The sequence below is a fragment of the Nerophis lumbriciformis genome, linkage group LG02 (assembly GCF_033978685.3).
Source record: "Nerophis lumbriciformis linkage group LG02, RoL_Nlum_v2.1, whole genome shotgun sequence".
Lineage (NCBI taxonomy): Eukaryota > Metazoa > Chordata > Actinopteri > Syngnathiformes > Syngnathidae > Nerophis > Nerophis lumbriciformis.
This window is the reverse complement of record NC_084549.2, coordinates 72,837,299-72,854,600: the sequence shown is the minus strand read 5'-3', so window position 1 is coordinate 72,854,600 and position 17,302 is coordinate 72,837,299. Positions and strand designations below refer to the sequence as shown.

At 38.9% G+C, this 17,302-nt stretch overlaps 1 protein-coding gene across 1 annotated transcript in view; it reads right to left on the bottom strand.

Annotated features, from left to right (window-relative positions):
* neurl1ab (neuralized E3 ubiquitin protein ligase 1Ab) overlaps positions 1–17,302 on the bottom strand; it is an 87,984-nt gene that overhangs the window by 52,166 nt on the left and 18,516 nt on the right. The window lies entirely within an intron of this gene.

Sequence of the window (17,302 nt, the reverse complement as noted above, 5' to 3'; positions counted from 1 at the left end):
AATAAACAGTTTCTCTTTCAAGCATAGGTTGCATCTTTTATTACCACTATTGTAAGGTGTGCTGGATGCAAGAATTTGCCATGTTATTGAATATTCAACATTATTGTCTTTGAGGTCCCAAATGTGTTTGCTGAGTTCTGTGGTATTTCGCAGGTTTTTGTTCCTGAAAGAAGCCTTGTGATTGTTCCATCTGGTTTTGAATTCTCCCTCGGTTAATCCTACATATGTGTCGGATGTGTTAATGTCCTTGCGTATTACCTTAGATTGGTAGGCAACTGATGTTTGTAAGCACCCCCCGTTGAGAGGGCAATCAGGTTTCTTTCGACAATTACATCCTTTGTTGGTTTTGGAGTCGTTCTGTCTGAGGGCCGACGGCTCATTTGCAATTGTTTTGTTGTGGTTTGAGATGATTTGTCGTATATTGTTCATGCAGCTGTAGCTCAATTTAATGTTGTTCTTGTTGAATACTTTTCTTAGGATGTTGTCTTTGGGAAAGTGTTTGTCAATCAGATTGAGGAATTTGTGTCCAATGTTCGTTGAGACGTTTTTGCTGTATGGGGGGTTGTACCAGATGATGTCGTTCCGTTTTCTGTTCTTTTTTGGCTGGTTTCCTGGCGTGGGTTCATAGGTGAGGGTGAAATTGTATCCGCTTTCATCAAGGGCTTTTTGGTACGGGGGGGTTATATATATATATATATATATATATATATATATATATATATATATATATATATATATATATATATATATATATATATATATGTATATTATTATATATATATATATATATATATAAAATAAATACTTGAATTTCAGTGTTCATTTATTTACACATATACACACTTTACACTCATCTACTCATTGTTGAGTTAAGGGTTGAATTGTCCATCCTTGTTCTATTCTCTGTCACTATTTTTCGAACCATGCTGAACACCCTCTCTGATGATGCATTGCTGTGTGGCACGCACAAAAGTGCCTTCATCAAATGCACTAGATGGCAGTATTGTCCCGTTTAAGAGTGTCACAACATTGCTGTTCACGGCAGACGAACTGCTTTACGGTATACAAAAACGTGACTGCTGTTGTTGTGTGTTGTTGCCACGCTGGGAGGACGTCAATGAAACTGCCTAACAATAAACCCACATAAGAAACCAAGAACTCGCCCTCCATCATTCTACAGTTATAACGTGATTGGGCAGGCATGCTGTTTATATTCTGAATTTCGGGAGATTTTCGGGAGATAATTTGTCCCGGGAGGTTTTCGGGAGAGGCGCTGAAAAATCCGGGAGGGTTGGCAAGTATGACTATTAGCAACTTTTAACTTATTTTTTACACATGTATGACAGTTCAGACCTAAAAAAATATATAAATATTGAGTGTTTTATAATTTTTACATGTTATTTGCAATGTTAACCTCTTTTTACACTTTTATGACAGTTCAGACCTAAAAAAATGATAAAAATTGAGTTAATTTTTACATGAAATTTCAAGTCAATCCAAATTAAGGGGTGCAAATTCGTGCTTGTTTTGATGGTGCAGAAGAAGTAGCGGTGGCATTGCCGTGCGGCGACATTCCTAAAACGTTATTAGGTAAGAGCTAATGGGTCTGAGTTAAAAAAGAACAATCTGAGCCAAATGCCCGGCCCTGATTGACAAGTGCAGTGATGTAAGAAATGTTTTGTCAAATTGTCAACAGCACCCGTCTCTGAGGCCCAATTTGAGTCCAACACTTTCATTTTGCCTGCGTCCTTAAGTGACATCCATTGGTGCTTTTAAGGCCGGCTCACTGATCTCAGGCCAGCAAGCAGGCTTTACAAGACCTGCTCTTGAACGCAGCCTTTAACACTCGAATAGGTTTGTTTTTAGGGTTAGAGGGTTAAGGTTAGAGAGGGTTAGGGTTAGAGAGGGTTTGGGTTGGAGAGGGTTAGTGTTAGAGAGGGTTAGGGTTGGAGAGGGTTAGGGCTAGAGAGGGTTAGGGTTGGAGAGGGTTAGGATTGGAGAAGGTTAAGGTTAGAGAGGGTTAGGGTTGGAGAGGGTTAGGGTTAGAGAGGGTTAGGGTTAGAGAGGGTTAGGGTTGGAGAGGGTTAGGGTTAGAGAGGGTTAGGGTTAGAGAGGGTTAGGGTTGGAGAGGGTTAGGGTTAGAGATGGTTAGGGTTGGAGAGGGTTAGGATTTGAGAGGGTTAGGGTTAGGGTTAGGGTTAGGGTTAGGGTTAGGGTTAGGGTTAAGGTTAGGGTTAGGGTTAGAGTTAGGGTTAGGGTTAGGGTTAGGGTTAGGGTTTTCTGTCGACTAATCCTTCCACATTTTTCAACACATTTAAATCGTTCCACCGTCAAAACATTCCTCTTAATCAGGACCAAAAACAAAGTTGTTTTTTGAACTGGAAAAATTCCCGGTTTTCCCGAAATTCCAGGAATACCATTTCTCAATTAAAAATGTTACTACTTCAACACTTCTCAACCGATTAGAAAAATTCCAACACCAACCATTTCAACTCATTCAGACCATTCATGTTTTTTACCAATTTCAAAAAAATTCCCGCTTTTCCCGAAATCCCCATTGAAATCAATGGGACATTCTCCAAAGTTCCACAATTCCCACATTTTTCATCTGATTCAAACTGTTCCAACATCCTGGAAAGTCAAGTTTAAAACAATTCCAGGATTTTCCAGAATTCCTGGTTTTCCAAAGCCCTACTTTCACCCTTTTTTTTTTTTGTCGACTAATCCTTCCACATTTTTCAACACATTTCAATCGTTCCACCGTCAAAACATTCCTCTTAATCAGGACCAAAAACTAAGTTGTTTTTTGAACTGGAAAAATTCCCAATTTTCCCGAAATTCCAGGAATACCATTTCTCAATTAAAAATGTTACCACTTCAACAGTTCTCAACCGATTAGAAAAATTCCAACACCAACCATTTCAACTCATTCAGACCATTCATGTTTTTTTTTACCAATTTCAAAAAAATTCCCGCTTTTCCCGAAATCCCCATTGAAATCAATGGGACATTCTCCAAAGTTCCACAATTCCCACATTTTTCATCTGATTCAAACTGTTCCAACATCCTGGAAAGTCAAGTTTAAAACAATTCCAGGATTTTCCAGAATTCCTGGTTTTCCAAAGCCCTACTTTCACCCTTTTTTTTTTTTGTCGACTAATCCTTCCACATTTTTCAACACATTTCAATCGTTCCACCGTCAAAACATTCCTCTTAATCAGGACCAAAAACTAAGTTGTTTTTTGAACTGGAAAAATTCCCAATTTTCCCGAAATTCCAGGAATACCATTTCTCAATTAAAAATGTTACCACTTCAACAGTTCTCAACCGATTAGAAAAATTCCAACACCAACCATTTCAACTCATTCAGACCATTCATGTTTTTTTTTACCAATTTCAAAAAAATTCCCGCTTTTCCCGAAATCCCCATTGAAATCAATGGGACATTCTCCAAAGTTCCACAATTCCCACATTTTTCATCTGATTCAAACTGTTCCAACATCCTGGAAAGTCAAGTTTAAAACAATTGCAGGATTTTCCAGAATTCCTGGTTTTCCAAAGCCCTACTTTCACCCTTTTTTTTTCCTGTCGACTAATCCTTCCACATTTTTCAACACATTTCAATCGTTCCACCGTCAAAACATTCCTCTTAATCAGGACCAAAAACAAAGTTGTTTTTTGAACTGGAAAAATTCCCGGTTTTCCCGAAATTCCAGGAATACCATTTCTCAATTAAAAATGTTGCTACTTCAACACTTCTCAACCGATTAGAAAAATTCCAACACCAACCATTTCAACTCATTCAGACCATTCATGTTTTTTTGACCAATTTCAAAAAAATTCCCGCTTTTCCCGAAATCCCCATTGAAATCAATGGGACATTCTCCAAAGTTCCACAATTCCAAAATTTTTCATCTGATTCAAACTGTTCCAACATCCTGGAAAGTCAAGTTTAAAACAATTCCAGGATTTTCCAGAATTCCTGGTTTTCCAAAGCCCTTTCACCCTTTTTTTTCCTGTCGACTAATCCTTCCACATTTTTCAACACATTTCAACCGTTCTACCGTCAAAACATTCCTCTTAATCAGGACCAAAAACAAAGTTGTTTTTTGAACTGGAAAAATTCCCAATTTTCCCGAAATTCCAGGAATACCATTTCTCAATTAAAAATGTTGCTACTTCAACACTTCTCAACCGATTAGAAAAATTCCAACACCAACCATTTCAACTCATTCAGACCATTCATGTTTTTTTTTACCAATTTCAAAAAAATTCCCGCTTTTCCCGAAATCCCCATTGAAATCAATGGGACATTCTCCAAAGTTCCACAATTCCCACATTTTTCATCTGATTCAAACTGTTCCAACATCCTGGAAAGTCAAGTTTAAAACAATTCCAGGATTTTCCAGAATTCCTGGTTTTCCAAAGCCCTACTTTCACCCTTTTTTTTTCTGTCGACTAATCCTTCCACATTTTTCAACACATTTCAACCGTTCCACCGTCAAAACAGTCCTCTTAATCAGGACCAAAAACAAAGTTGTTTTTTGAACTGGAAAAATTCCCGGTTTTCCCGAAATTCCAGGAATGCCATTTCCCAATTAAAAATGTTGCTACTTCAACACTTCTCAACCGATTAGAAAAATTCCAACACCAACCATTTCAACTCATTCAGACCATTCATGTTTTTTTTTACCAATTTCAAAAAAATTCCCGCTTTTCCCGAAATCCCCATTGAAATCAATGGGACATTCTCCAAAGTTCCACAATTCCCACATTTTTCATCTGATTCAAACTGTTCCAACATCCTGGAAAGTCAAGTTTAAAACAATTCCAGGATTTTCCAGAATTCCTGGTTTTCCAAAGCCCTACTTTCACCCTTTTTTTTTTTGTCGACTAATCCTTCCACATTTTTCAACACATTTCAATCGTTCCACCGTCAAAACATTCCTCTTAATCAGGACCAAAAACAAAGTTGTTTTTTGAACTGGAAAAATTCCCGGTTTTCCCGCAATTCCAGGAATACCATTTCTCAATTAAAAATGTTGCTACTTCAACACTTCTCAACCGATTAGAAAAATTCCAACACCAACCATTTCAACTCATTCAGACCGTTCATGTTTTTTTTACCAATTTCAAAAAAATTCCCGCTTTTCCCGAAATCCCCATTGAAATCAATGGGACATTCTCCAAAGTTCCACAATTCCCACATTTTTCATCTGATTCAAACTGTTCCAACATCCTGGAAAGTCAAGTTTAAAACAATTCCAGGATTTTCCAGAATTCCTGGTTTTCCAAAGCCCTACTTTCACCCTTTTTTTTTTCTGTCGACTAATCCTTCCACATTTTTCAACACATTTCAATCGTTCCACCGTCAAAACATTCCTCTTAATCAGGACCAAAAACAAAGTTGTTTTTTGAACTGGAAAAATTCCCGGTTTTCCCAAAATTCCAGGAATACCATTTCTCAATTAAAAATGTTGCTACTTCAACACTTCTCAACCGATTAGAAAATTCCAACACCAACCATTTCAACTCATTCAGACCATTCATGTTTTTTACCAATTTCAAAAAAATTCCCGCTTTTCCCGAAATCCCCATTGAAATCAATGGGACATTCTCCAAAGTTCCACAATTCCCACATTTTTCATCTGATTCAAACTGTTCCAACATCCTGGAAAGTCAAGTTTAAAACAATTCCAGGATTTTCCAGAATTCCTGGTTTTCCAAAGCCCTACTTTCACCCTTTTTTTTCCCTGTCGACTAATCCTTCCACATTTTTCAACACATTTCAACCGTTCTACCGTCAAAACATTCCTCTTAATCAGGACCAAAAACAAAGTTGTTTTTTGAACTGGAAAATTTCCCAATTTTCCCGAAATTCCAGGAATACCATTTCTCAATTGAAAATGTTACTACTTCAACAGTTCTCAACCGATTAGAAAAATTCCAACACCAACCATTTCAACTCATTCAGACCATTCATGTTTTTTTGACCAATTTCAAAAAAATTCCCGCTTTTCCCGAAATCCCCATTGAAATCAATGGGACATTCTCCAAAGTTCCACAATTCCCACATTTTTCATCTGATTCAAACTGTTCCAACATCCTGGAAAGTCAAGTTTAAAACAATTCCAGGATTTTCCAGAATTCCTGGTTTTCCAAAGCCCTACTTTCACCCTTTTTTTTTTCTGTCGACTAATCCTTCCACATTTTTCAACACATTTCAACCGTTCCACCGTCAAAACATTCCTCTTAATCAGGACCAAAAACAAAGTTGTTTTTTGAACTGGAAAAATTCCCAATTTTCCCGGAATTCCAGGAATGCCATTTCTCAATTAAAAATGTTACTACTTCAACACTTCTCAACCGATTAGAAAAATTCCAACACCAACCATTTCAACTCATTCAGACCGTTCATGTTTTTTTTTACCAATTTCAAAAAAATTCCCGCTTTTCCCGAAATCCCCATTGAAATCAATGGGACATTCTCCAAAGTTCCACAATTCCCACATTTTTCATCTGATTCAAACTGTTCCAACATCCTGGAAAGTCAAGTTAAAAACAATTCCAGGATTTTCCAGAATTCCTGGTTTTCCAAAGCCCTATTTTCACCCTTTTTTTCTGTCGGCTAATCCTTCCACATTTTTCAACACATTTCAACCGTTCCACCGTCAAAACATTCCTCTTAATCAGGACCAAAAACAAAGTTGTTTTTTGAACTGGAAAAATTCCCAATTTTCCCGGAATTCCAGGAATGCCATTTCTCAATTAAAAATGTTACTACTTCAACACTTCTCAACCGATTAGAAAAATTCCAACACCAACCATTTCAACTCATTCAGACCATTCATGTTTTTTTTTTACCAATTTCAAAAAAATTCCCGCTTTTCCCGAAATCCCCATTGAAATCAATGGGACATTCTCCAAAGTTCCACAATTCCCACATTTTTCATCTGATTCAAACTGTTCCAACATCCTGGAAAGTCAAGTTTAAAACAATTCCAGGATTTTCCAGAATTCCTGGTTTTCCAAAGCCCTACTTTCACCCTTTTTTTTTCCTGTCGACTAATCCTTCCACATTTTTCAACACATTTCAACCGTTCTACCGTCAAAACATTCCTCTTAATCAGGACCAAAAACAAAGTTGTTTTTTGAACTGGAAAAATTCCCGGTTTTCCCGAAATTCCAGGAATGCCATTTCTCAATTAAAAATGTTGCTACTTCAACACTTCTCAACCGATTAGAAAAATTCCAACACCAACCATTTCAACTCATTCAGACCATTCATGTTTTTTTTTACCAATTTCAAAAAAATTCCCGCTTTTCCCGAAATCCCCATTGAAATCAATGCATACTTGCCAACCCTCCCGGATTCTCCGGGAGACTCCCGAAATTCAGCGCCTCTCCCGAAAACCTCCCGGGACGAATTTTCTCCCGAAATTCAGGCGGAGCTGGAGGCCGCGCCCCCTCCAGCTCCATGCGGACCCGAGTCCGCTTTCCCGCAATATAAAGAACGTCTACAGTAAAGCAGTCCGTCTGCCGTAAACAGCAATGTTGTGACACTCTTAAACGGGACAATACTGCCATCTAGTGCATTTGATGAAAGCACTTTTGTGCGTGCCACACAGCAATGCATCATCAGAGAGGGTGTTCAGCATGGTTAGAAAGATAGTGACAGAGAATAGAACAAGGATGGACAATTCAACCCTTAACTCAACAATGAGTAGATGAGTGTTATGTGTGTGTATATGTGTAAATAAATGAACACTGAAATTCAAGTATTTATATATATATATATATATATATATATATATATATATATATATATATATATATATATATATATATATATATATATATATATATATATATATGTCATGACTTGATCTTGGGTGTTTGCTTTTCCGGGATGCAACGGAAAGTTGGCACGGGCGAGACGGGAATGAAGGTACATGATTTATTTAAACTATCAAAAAAAGGAATAAACGAAAAGCGCGCACAAGGGCGGAAGTACAAAACTTGACTATAAACACACAACTTGCACAAGGGCAGAAACTATGAACAATTAAACAAAACTTGCAAACTATGGCTTGAATAAAGAAAACTTACTTGGCATGGACAAAAAAGGAGCAGCGTGAACGATGGACATGAAAAGGAGTTCGAAATGTGTCGAGCATAAATGTGGGGAGGTCGTCAGGAAGACAAACTGAAAAACACTGAACTTAAATACTACAGACATGATTAACGAAAACAGGTGCGTGACTCAAGACGTGAAACAGGTGCGTGACGTGACAGGTGAAAACTAATGGGTTGCTATGGTGACAATCAAGAGTGCACAATGAGTCCAAACGTGGAACAGGTGAAACTAATGGGGTAATCATGCAAACAAGACAAGGGAGTGAAAAGCCAGAAACTAAACAAAACATGACTTAAAACAAAACATGATTACACAGACATGACAATATATATATATATATATATATATGTATATATATATATATATATATGTATATATATATATATATATATATATATAGCTAGAATTCACTGAAAGTAAATTATTTCTTATATATATACATATATATATATATATATATATATATATATATATATATATATATATATATATATATATATATATATATATATATATATATATATATGAAATATTTGACTTGGTGAATTCTAGCTGTAAATATACTCCTCCCCTCTTAACCACGCCCCTGCCCCAACCACGCCCCCTGCCCCCACCCCCCACCTCCCGAAATTGGAGGTCTCAAGGTTGGCAAGTATGAATCAATGGGACATTCTCCAAAGTTCCACAATTCCCACATTTTTCATCTGATTCAAACTGTTCCAACTTCAAAATATTCAGCCTGTTTGGGAACTGATGTGCTCTACTTCATAAATTCTAAAAAAAAAAAAAAAATTCCAGGATTTCAGTTCAACTTCAGCATTGGAGAATTCACCTTTAGGAATTGCCTCATCTAGTTAGTCAAATGCAAGAAATCAAAAGTGAATAAAATAACATTTTGTTATGTAAATAAGCTTCACATCAATTTAAAGTCATGAAGATATGACCTTGCTCATCAAGGTCCAAGGACAAGCTTTTGTTGCCAGACTTTTAGAAGGATTCCAGCAAACCTAGCAGATGTTCTGCATGATTTAGTTTTTAGAAGACATGTTACTCTCGGTGGCAAGGCCCCGGGGGTGGATGAGATCCGCCCGGAGTTCCTTAAGGCTCTGGATGCTGTAGGGCTGTCTTGGTTGACAAGACTCTGCAGCATCGCGTGGACATCGGGGGCGGTACCTCTGGATTGGCAGACCGGGGTGGTGGTTCCTCTCTTTAAGAAGGGGAACCGGAGGGTGTGTTCTAACTATCGTGGGATCACACTCCTCAGCCTTCCCGGTAAGGTCTATTCAGGTGTACTGGAGAAGAGGCTGCGCCGGATAGTCGAACCTCGGATTCAGGAGGAACAGTGTGGTTTTCGTCCTGGTCGGGGAACTGTGGACCAGCTCTATACTCTCGGCAGGGTCCTTGAGGGTGCATGGGAGTTTGCCCAACCAGTCTACATGTGCTTTGTGGACTTGGAGAAGGCATTCGACCGTGTCCCTCGGGAAGTCCTGTGGGGAGTGCTCAGAGAGTATGGGGTTTCGGACTGTCTGATTGTGGCGGTCCGCTCCCTGTATGATCAGTGCCAGAGCTTGGTCCGCATTGCCGGCAGTAAGTCGGACACGTTTCCGGTGAGGGTTGGACTCCGCCAAGGCTGCCCTTTGTCTCCCATTCTGTTCATAACTTTTATGGACAGAATTTCTAGGCGCAGTCAAGGCGTTGAGGGGATCCGGTTTGGTGGCTGCAGGATTAGGTCTCTGCTTTTTGCAGATGATGTGGTCCTGATGGCTTCATCTGGCCAGGATCTTCAGCTCTCACTGGATCGGTTCGCAGCCGAGTGTGAAGCGACTGGGATGAGAATCACCACCTCCAAGTCCTAGTCCATGGTCCTCGCCCGGAAAAGGGTGGAGTGCCATCTCCGGGTTGGGGAGGAGATCTTGCCCCAAGTGGAGGAGTTCAAGTACCTCGGAGTCTTGTTCACGAGTGAGGGAAGAGTGGATGGTGAGATCGACAGGCGGATCGGTGCGGCGTCTTCAGTAATGCGGACGCTGTATCGATCCGTTGTGGTGAAGAAGGAGCTGAGCCGGAAGGCAAAGCTCTCAATTTACCGGTCGATCTACGTTCCCATCCTCACCTATGGTCATGAGCTTTGGGTTATGACCGAAAGGACAAGATCACGGGTACAAGCGGCCGAAATGAGTTTCCTCCGCCGGGTGGCGGGGCTCTCCCTTAGAGATAGGGTGAGAAGCTCTGTCATCCGGGGGGAGCTCAAAGTAAAGCCGCTGCTCCTCCACATGGAGAGGAGCCAGATGAGGTGGTTCGGGCATCTGGTCAGGATGCCACCCGAGTGCCTCCCTAGGGAGGTGTTTAGGGCACGTCCGACCGGTAGGAGGCCACGGGGAAGACCCAGGACACGTTGGGAAGACTATGTCTCCCGGCTGGCCTGGGAACGCCTCGGGATCCCCCCGGGAGGAGCTGGACGAAGTGGCTGGGGAGAGGGAAGTCTGGGCTTCCCTGCTTAGGCTGCTGCCCCCGCGACCCGACCTCGGATAAGCGGAAGAAGATGGATGGATGGATGGATGTTACTCTCACACCTGCACCTTCTTCTTTATGTCTTTGCAAAGCGTCCACTCTCACTCTCCACCTTCAGGGTACATTTAATGACATTTGTGTGGTCTCACTGAAGCCGTTCTTGAGTCCACATTAGCATCCACACTCGTGCACTTGGACTTTCCACCCAATCAGACTGTATTGTGCATCTCACTTCAAAGCTGAGCATTTTTTACTTGACAAGTGAAAGCAAGGTCACGTTGGCTGCAGTCCACAGAGCTGACTCACAGCTCCCTAAAACAACTGCTGCAGACGTGGACCGATGGGGAGATAAGGTTGGGCGCACAGCAGGTGGCAATATATAGGGCCCGCTCTCGCAGCTGGTGCACCATAAGGCGCCAAATGCGACCCTAAAATAGATTTGCACATGTGCGAGTTTTTCTCGTGCCGTGTTTCTCCCGAACATATTCCAATGGATGGAATGGACGAGCGTGACAAAGAATGACGCTAACTCAGAGGTGTCAAAGTGGTTTTCACTGAGCGCCACATGGCAGTTATGTTTGGCCCCAGAGGGCCGCTTCTTTTCTTTCTTTTTTTCTTTCTGTAGTTTATTTGGAACACTTACATCATAATACATCACACAATTTCATATCATTTCATTTTACATCATGCCCGAAAAGGAGTAGGAAGAAGCAAAGCTTATTTAATCCTACCCCTTTCCCACTTCAAAGCGTTTACAAATATATAGAATCATTTACTGACCTTTTTATATAATAAAATAACATCTATGAATTAGTATACAACAGTTTTGTAATATGTCATTAATTAACAGTGTAATTATTCTAACAGTGAATACTATTTTTTAATGCATTTTATTAGTAGATTAAAAACTTAAAATGTCAAAAAAATATGGTAAATTGCAATAATTTCACCTCAAAATGTAGTGTATATTACTGTAAATGGAAAAACAGTACAGCTGTTTTTATGGTAAAAAAAAAAAAAGGCAGCTCAGTTGCCAGAATTTTACTGAAAAATTTACATTGTTTTTTTTTTACTGTAAATAAAAAAAACTGCAATTTTACAGTGCAATTATTATTATTATTATTATTATTCTTTTTATTTTTTAATTTTTTAATTTTTTTACTGCAAATCAATTAAAATCATTATTATTAGTATTTATTTCTATTTAAAAAGTGGTTTGAATGTTTGATCATATATTTTTGCATAATTAGACAATATTTAAGTGAACATCATTTGCGATTACATGGAGTACATCTATTGCTTCTAACAGTGAATACAATTTTTTTTATGCATTTTATTAGTAGATTAAAAACTAAAATGTCAAAAAAATATGTTAAGTTGCAATAATTTCACCTCAAAATGTAGTGTATATTACTGTTAAAAAAAGGCATCTCAGTTGCCAGAATTTTACTGTAAAATTTACATTAGTTTTTGTTTTACTGTAAAAAAAAATAAATGCTATTTTTCTGTACAATTACAGTTTGTTTTTTTTGGGTTTTTTTACCGCAAATCAACAAGTGTAGATTTTTCAGTGTATTCCTGTAAATGCCAAAACGGCACCACAGTTTATTACAGTAAAGAAAGTTTTTTTTCATTTATATAAAAATGCTGTAAAAAACACAATAAATTTCACAATTTGACCATGAAATCTATTGCTACTTTTACAGTGCACACTTAGATGGATAACTTGCATTAAATGTAAATGGAAAATCAGTACCGCTGTTTTTATGGTAAAAAAAAAAAAAAAGGCAGCTCAGTTGCCAGAATTTTACTGTAAAATTTACATTAGTTTTGTTTTTACTGTAAATAAAAAAAACCTGCAATTTTACAGTACAATTACAGTTTTTTTTTTGTTATTATTATTATTATTATTATTTTTTTTTTTTACCGCAAATCAACAAGTGTATATTTTTTGGTGTGTTACTGTAAATGCCAAAACGGCAACACAGTTTATTACAGTAAAAAAAAGTCTTTTTTTTTTTTTATTTAAAGAAAAATGCTGTAAAAAGCACAATACATTTCACAATTTGACCATGAAATCTATTGCTACTTTTACATTGCACACTTTGATGGATAACTTGCTTTGAAATCATCATTATTAGTATTTATTTCTATTTAAAAAACGTTTTGAATGTTTAATCATATATTTTTGCATAATTAGTCAATATTTAAGTGAACATCATTTGCGATTACGTGGAGTACATATATTGCTTCTAACAGTGAATACCATTTTTTTATGCATTTTATTAGTAGTGTCATGTCTGTGTAATCATGTTTTGTTTTAAGTCATGTTTTGTTTAGTTATAGGACTCTTTAGTTTCTGTCTTTTCACTCCCTTGTCTTGTTTCCATGATTACCCCATTAGTTTCACCTGTTCCACGTTTGGACTCATTGTGCACTCTTGATTGTCACCATAGCAACCCATTAGTTTTCATCTGTCACGTCACGCACCTGTTTCACGTCTTGAGTCACGCACCTGTTTTCGTTAATCATGTCTGTAGTATTTAAGTTCAGTGTTTTTCAGTTTGTCTTCCTGACGACATCACCACATTTATGCTCTGTCCATTCTTTCCATGTCCATTCCTCAAGCAACTATTTTTGTCCAAGCCAAGTAAGTTTTTGTTCCATGTTTATAGTCTTTTTGGTTTCATAGTTTGTTCTCCGCCATTGTGCGTGCTTTTCGTTTGTACTTTTGCTATAGTCTTTTGATTTCATAGTTGATTCTCCGCCACTGTGCGCGCTTTCATTTATTCCTTTTTTTTGATAATAATTAATAAGTCATGTACCTTCATTCCCGTCTCGCCCGAGCCAACTTTCCGTTGCATCCCGGAAAAGCACACACCCAGGACCAAGTCATGACAAGTAGATTAAAAACTAAAATGTCAAAAAAATATGGTAAATTGCAATAAATTCACCTCAAAATGTAGTGTACATTACTGTAAATTAAAAATTAGTCCTGCTGTTTTTATGGTAAAAAAAAAAAAAAAAAAAGCCAGCTCAGTTGCCATAATTGTACTGTAAAATTTACATTAGTTTTGTTTTTACTGTAAATAAAAAACCCTGCAATTTTACTGTGCAATTAAATTTTTTTTGTTCAGTTTTTTTTTTTTTACCGCAAATCAACAAGTGTAGATTTTTTGGTGTGTTACTGTAAATGCCAAAACGGCAACACAGTTTATTACAGTAAAAAAAAGTACTTTTTTTTTTTTATTTAGAGAAAAATGCTGTAAAAAGCACAGTAAATTTCACAATTTGAGCATGAAATCTATTGCTACTTTTACATTGCACACTTTGATGGATAACTTGCTTTGAAATCATCATTATTAGTATTTATTTCTATTTTAAAAAAATGGTTTGAATGTTTGATCATATATTTTTGCATAATTAGACAATATTTAAGTGAACATCACTTAAATACATATATTGTTTTTCTCCCAAAATAGAAAGAAATAATACATTTAGTAAGAAAAGTTACAGTACTTTATTGATACATATTATTTCCAGGCTTTCCAGGGCCAATTAAAATGAAGTGGCGGGCCACATCTGGCCCCCCGGGCCTTGCGTTTGACACCTGTATGCTATACAGATACTCTTAAATAGGGCTGGGTGATAAAATGATATCAATAAAAAAAATCTAAGAACATGCGTTCGATAAAATGTTGCAAATATAATGTACAAATTTTTTTTCCGTCATAAGAAACCAAAAGTGGCATGAAAAAAGGCACTCGCTCGCCGGTAACCGAGCAACGCAGGAAGCGATCACTGATCAGTGGGAGGGACACACTGACAGCCAATCAGGTAACAGTATCAACTATCAGGTTTGGTTGCATCATCTTGTTAAGAAACGTACTTCGTAAGCAGAGGTGGGTAGAGTAGCCAGAAATTGTACTCAAGTAAGAGTACTGTTACTTTAGAGATTTATTACTCAAGTAAAAGTAAGGAGTAGTCACCCAAATATTTACTTGAGTAAAAGTAACAAGTATGTTGTGAAAAAACTACTCAAGTACTGAGTAACTGATGAGTAACATACACACACATATCATATATATATATATATTTATATATATATGTATGTATTTATATATATATGTGTATATATATATATATATATATATATATATACATACATACATTGATATATACAGTATATAATTTATATTTATTTATTTTGCTGCTTTTGTTTACATGTTAAAGGTGTTTTAATGAATATACATGCATGTTTAACACATATAGATTCCTTTCTTTCATGTTGACAAGAATATAAGTTGGTGTATTACCTGATTCTGATGACTTGCATTGATTGTAATCAGACAGTAGTGATGATAACGTCCACCTTTTCAAATGGAGGAGAAGAAAAGTTCCTCCTTTCTGTCTAATACCACATGAAAGTGATTGGTTTTTGGCATTTTATTTGTCCAGCTTCCATATTCGTTTTTATACACTTTACAAGAAATACATTGGCGGCAAACTCCGTAGCTTGCTAGCTTGTTTGCGCTGGCTTTCGGAGACTCTTATTTTGTAAGCGCAGGCGCGATGGAGCGGCACTTTTATTGTGAAGACAGGAACTGTGCAGTCAGTCTTTAGGCTTTTGACGGGATGTACGGTTGAAATAAAAACGTGTCTTTTTTCCTTCACACTTTTGATTGATTGATTGAAACTTTTATTAGTAGATTGCACAGTACAGTACATATTCCGTACAATTGACCACTAAATGGTAACACCCCAATAAGTTTTTCAACTTGTTTAAGTCAGGTCATGTGACCGCCTGGCTCTGTTTGATTGGTCCAACGTCACCAGTGACTGCATTTTATTGGTGGAACGGAGTGAAACGTCACCAGTAAGGCAGGCACTATGAAGGTCTGTCTGACAGACCAAAACAAACAAAGCGTGCATTAACAGATCGATAAAAATTAGTAGCGAGTAGCGAGCTGAATGTAGATAAAAGTAGCGGAGTAAAAGTAGCGTTTCTTCTCTATAAATATACTCAAGTAAAAGTAAAAGTAAGTTGCATTAAAACTACTCTTAGAAGTACAATTTATCCCAAAAGTTACTCAAGTAGATGTAACGGAGTAAATGTAGCGCGTTACTACCCACCTCTGTTCGTAAGTCGCCATGGAGGCCAAGATTACCGCGATACTATACTAGTACCGGTATACCGTACAACCCTAATAGGGAGTTACTTTTCTAGCACAGGGCACAATGTGACCTACTTGGATTTGGTTTTAGTGTGTAATTCAAGACCTACTCAGTGGCCTAGTGGTTAGAGTGTCCGCCCTGAGATCGGTAGGTTGTGAGTTCAAATCCCGGCCGAGTCATACCAAAGACTATAAAAATGGGACCCATTACCTCCCTGCTTGGCACTCAGCATCAAGGGTTGGAATTGGGGGTTAAATCACCAAAAAATGATTCCCGGGCGCGGCCACCGCTGCTGCCCACTGCTTCCCTCACCTCCCAGGGGGTGATCAAGGGTGATGGGTCAAATGCAGAGAATAATCTCGCCACACCTAGTGTGTGTGTGACAATCATTGGTACTTTAACCTTTTTAACTTTTAAGACGGTGGAAAAAGTGTGGACACCCAGGGTCTATTCCGACACGTTCTCGGAAATTCTTAATAGTCCGTACTGGAAGAATAACATTTGTTTTGCATTGTTCAAACAAATTAGACGCAGCTGTGTTTTCATGCGTCTCTACACTTACGAGAAGCCAAATCTGCGAGTAAAATGATGTTAACGATCGCCCTCCTTTCATCCAGTGACCCTTTCAACTCCATCCATCCATCTTCTTCCGCTTATCCGAGGTCGGGTCGCGGGGGCAGCAGCCTAAGCAGGGAAGCCCAGACTTCCCTCTCCCCAGCCACTTCGTCCAGCTCTTCCTGTGGGACCCCGAGGCGTTCCCGTTAGACATAGTCTGCCCAACGTGTCCTGGGTCTTCCCCGCGGCCTCCTACCGGTCGGACGTGCCCTAAACACCTCCCTAGGGAGGCGTTCGGGTGGCATCCTGACCAGATGCCCGAACCACCTCATCTGGCTCCTCTCCATGTGGAGGAGCAGCGGCTTTACTTTGAGCTCCTCCCGGATGACAGAGCTTCTCACCCTATCTCTAAGGGAGAGCCCCACCACCCGGCGGAGGAAACTCATTTGGGCCGCTTGTACCCGTGATCTTGTCCTTTCCGTCATAACCCAAAGCTCATGACCATAGGTGAGGATGGGAACGTAGATCGACCGGTAAATTGAGAGCTTTGCCTTCCGGCTCAGCTCCTTCTTCACCACAACGGATCGATACAGCGTCCGCATTACTGAAGACGCCGCACCGATCCGCCTGTCGATCTCACGATCCACTCTTCCCTCACTCGTGAACAAGACTCCGAGGTACTTGAACTCCTCCACTTGGGGCAAGATCTCCTCCCCAACCCGGAGATGGCACTCCACCCTTTTCCGGGCGAGAACCATGGACTCGGACCCTTTCAACTATCCATCCATCCATTTTCTACCGCTTATTCCCTTTGGGGTCGCGGGGGGCGCTGGAGCCTATCTCAGCTACAATCGGGCGGAAGGCGGGGTACACCCTGGACAAGTCGCCACCTCATCGCAGGGCCAACACAGATAGACAGACAACATT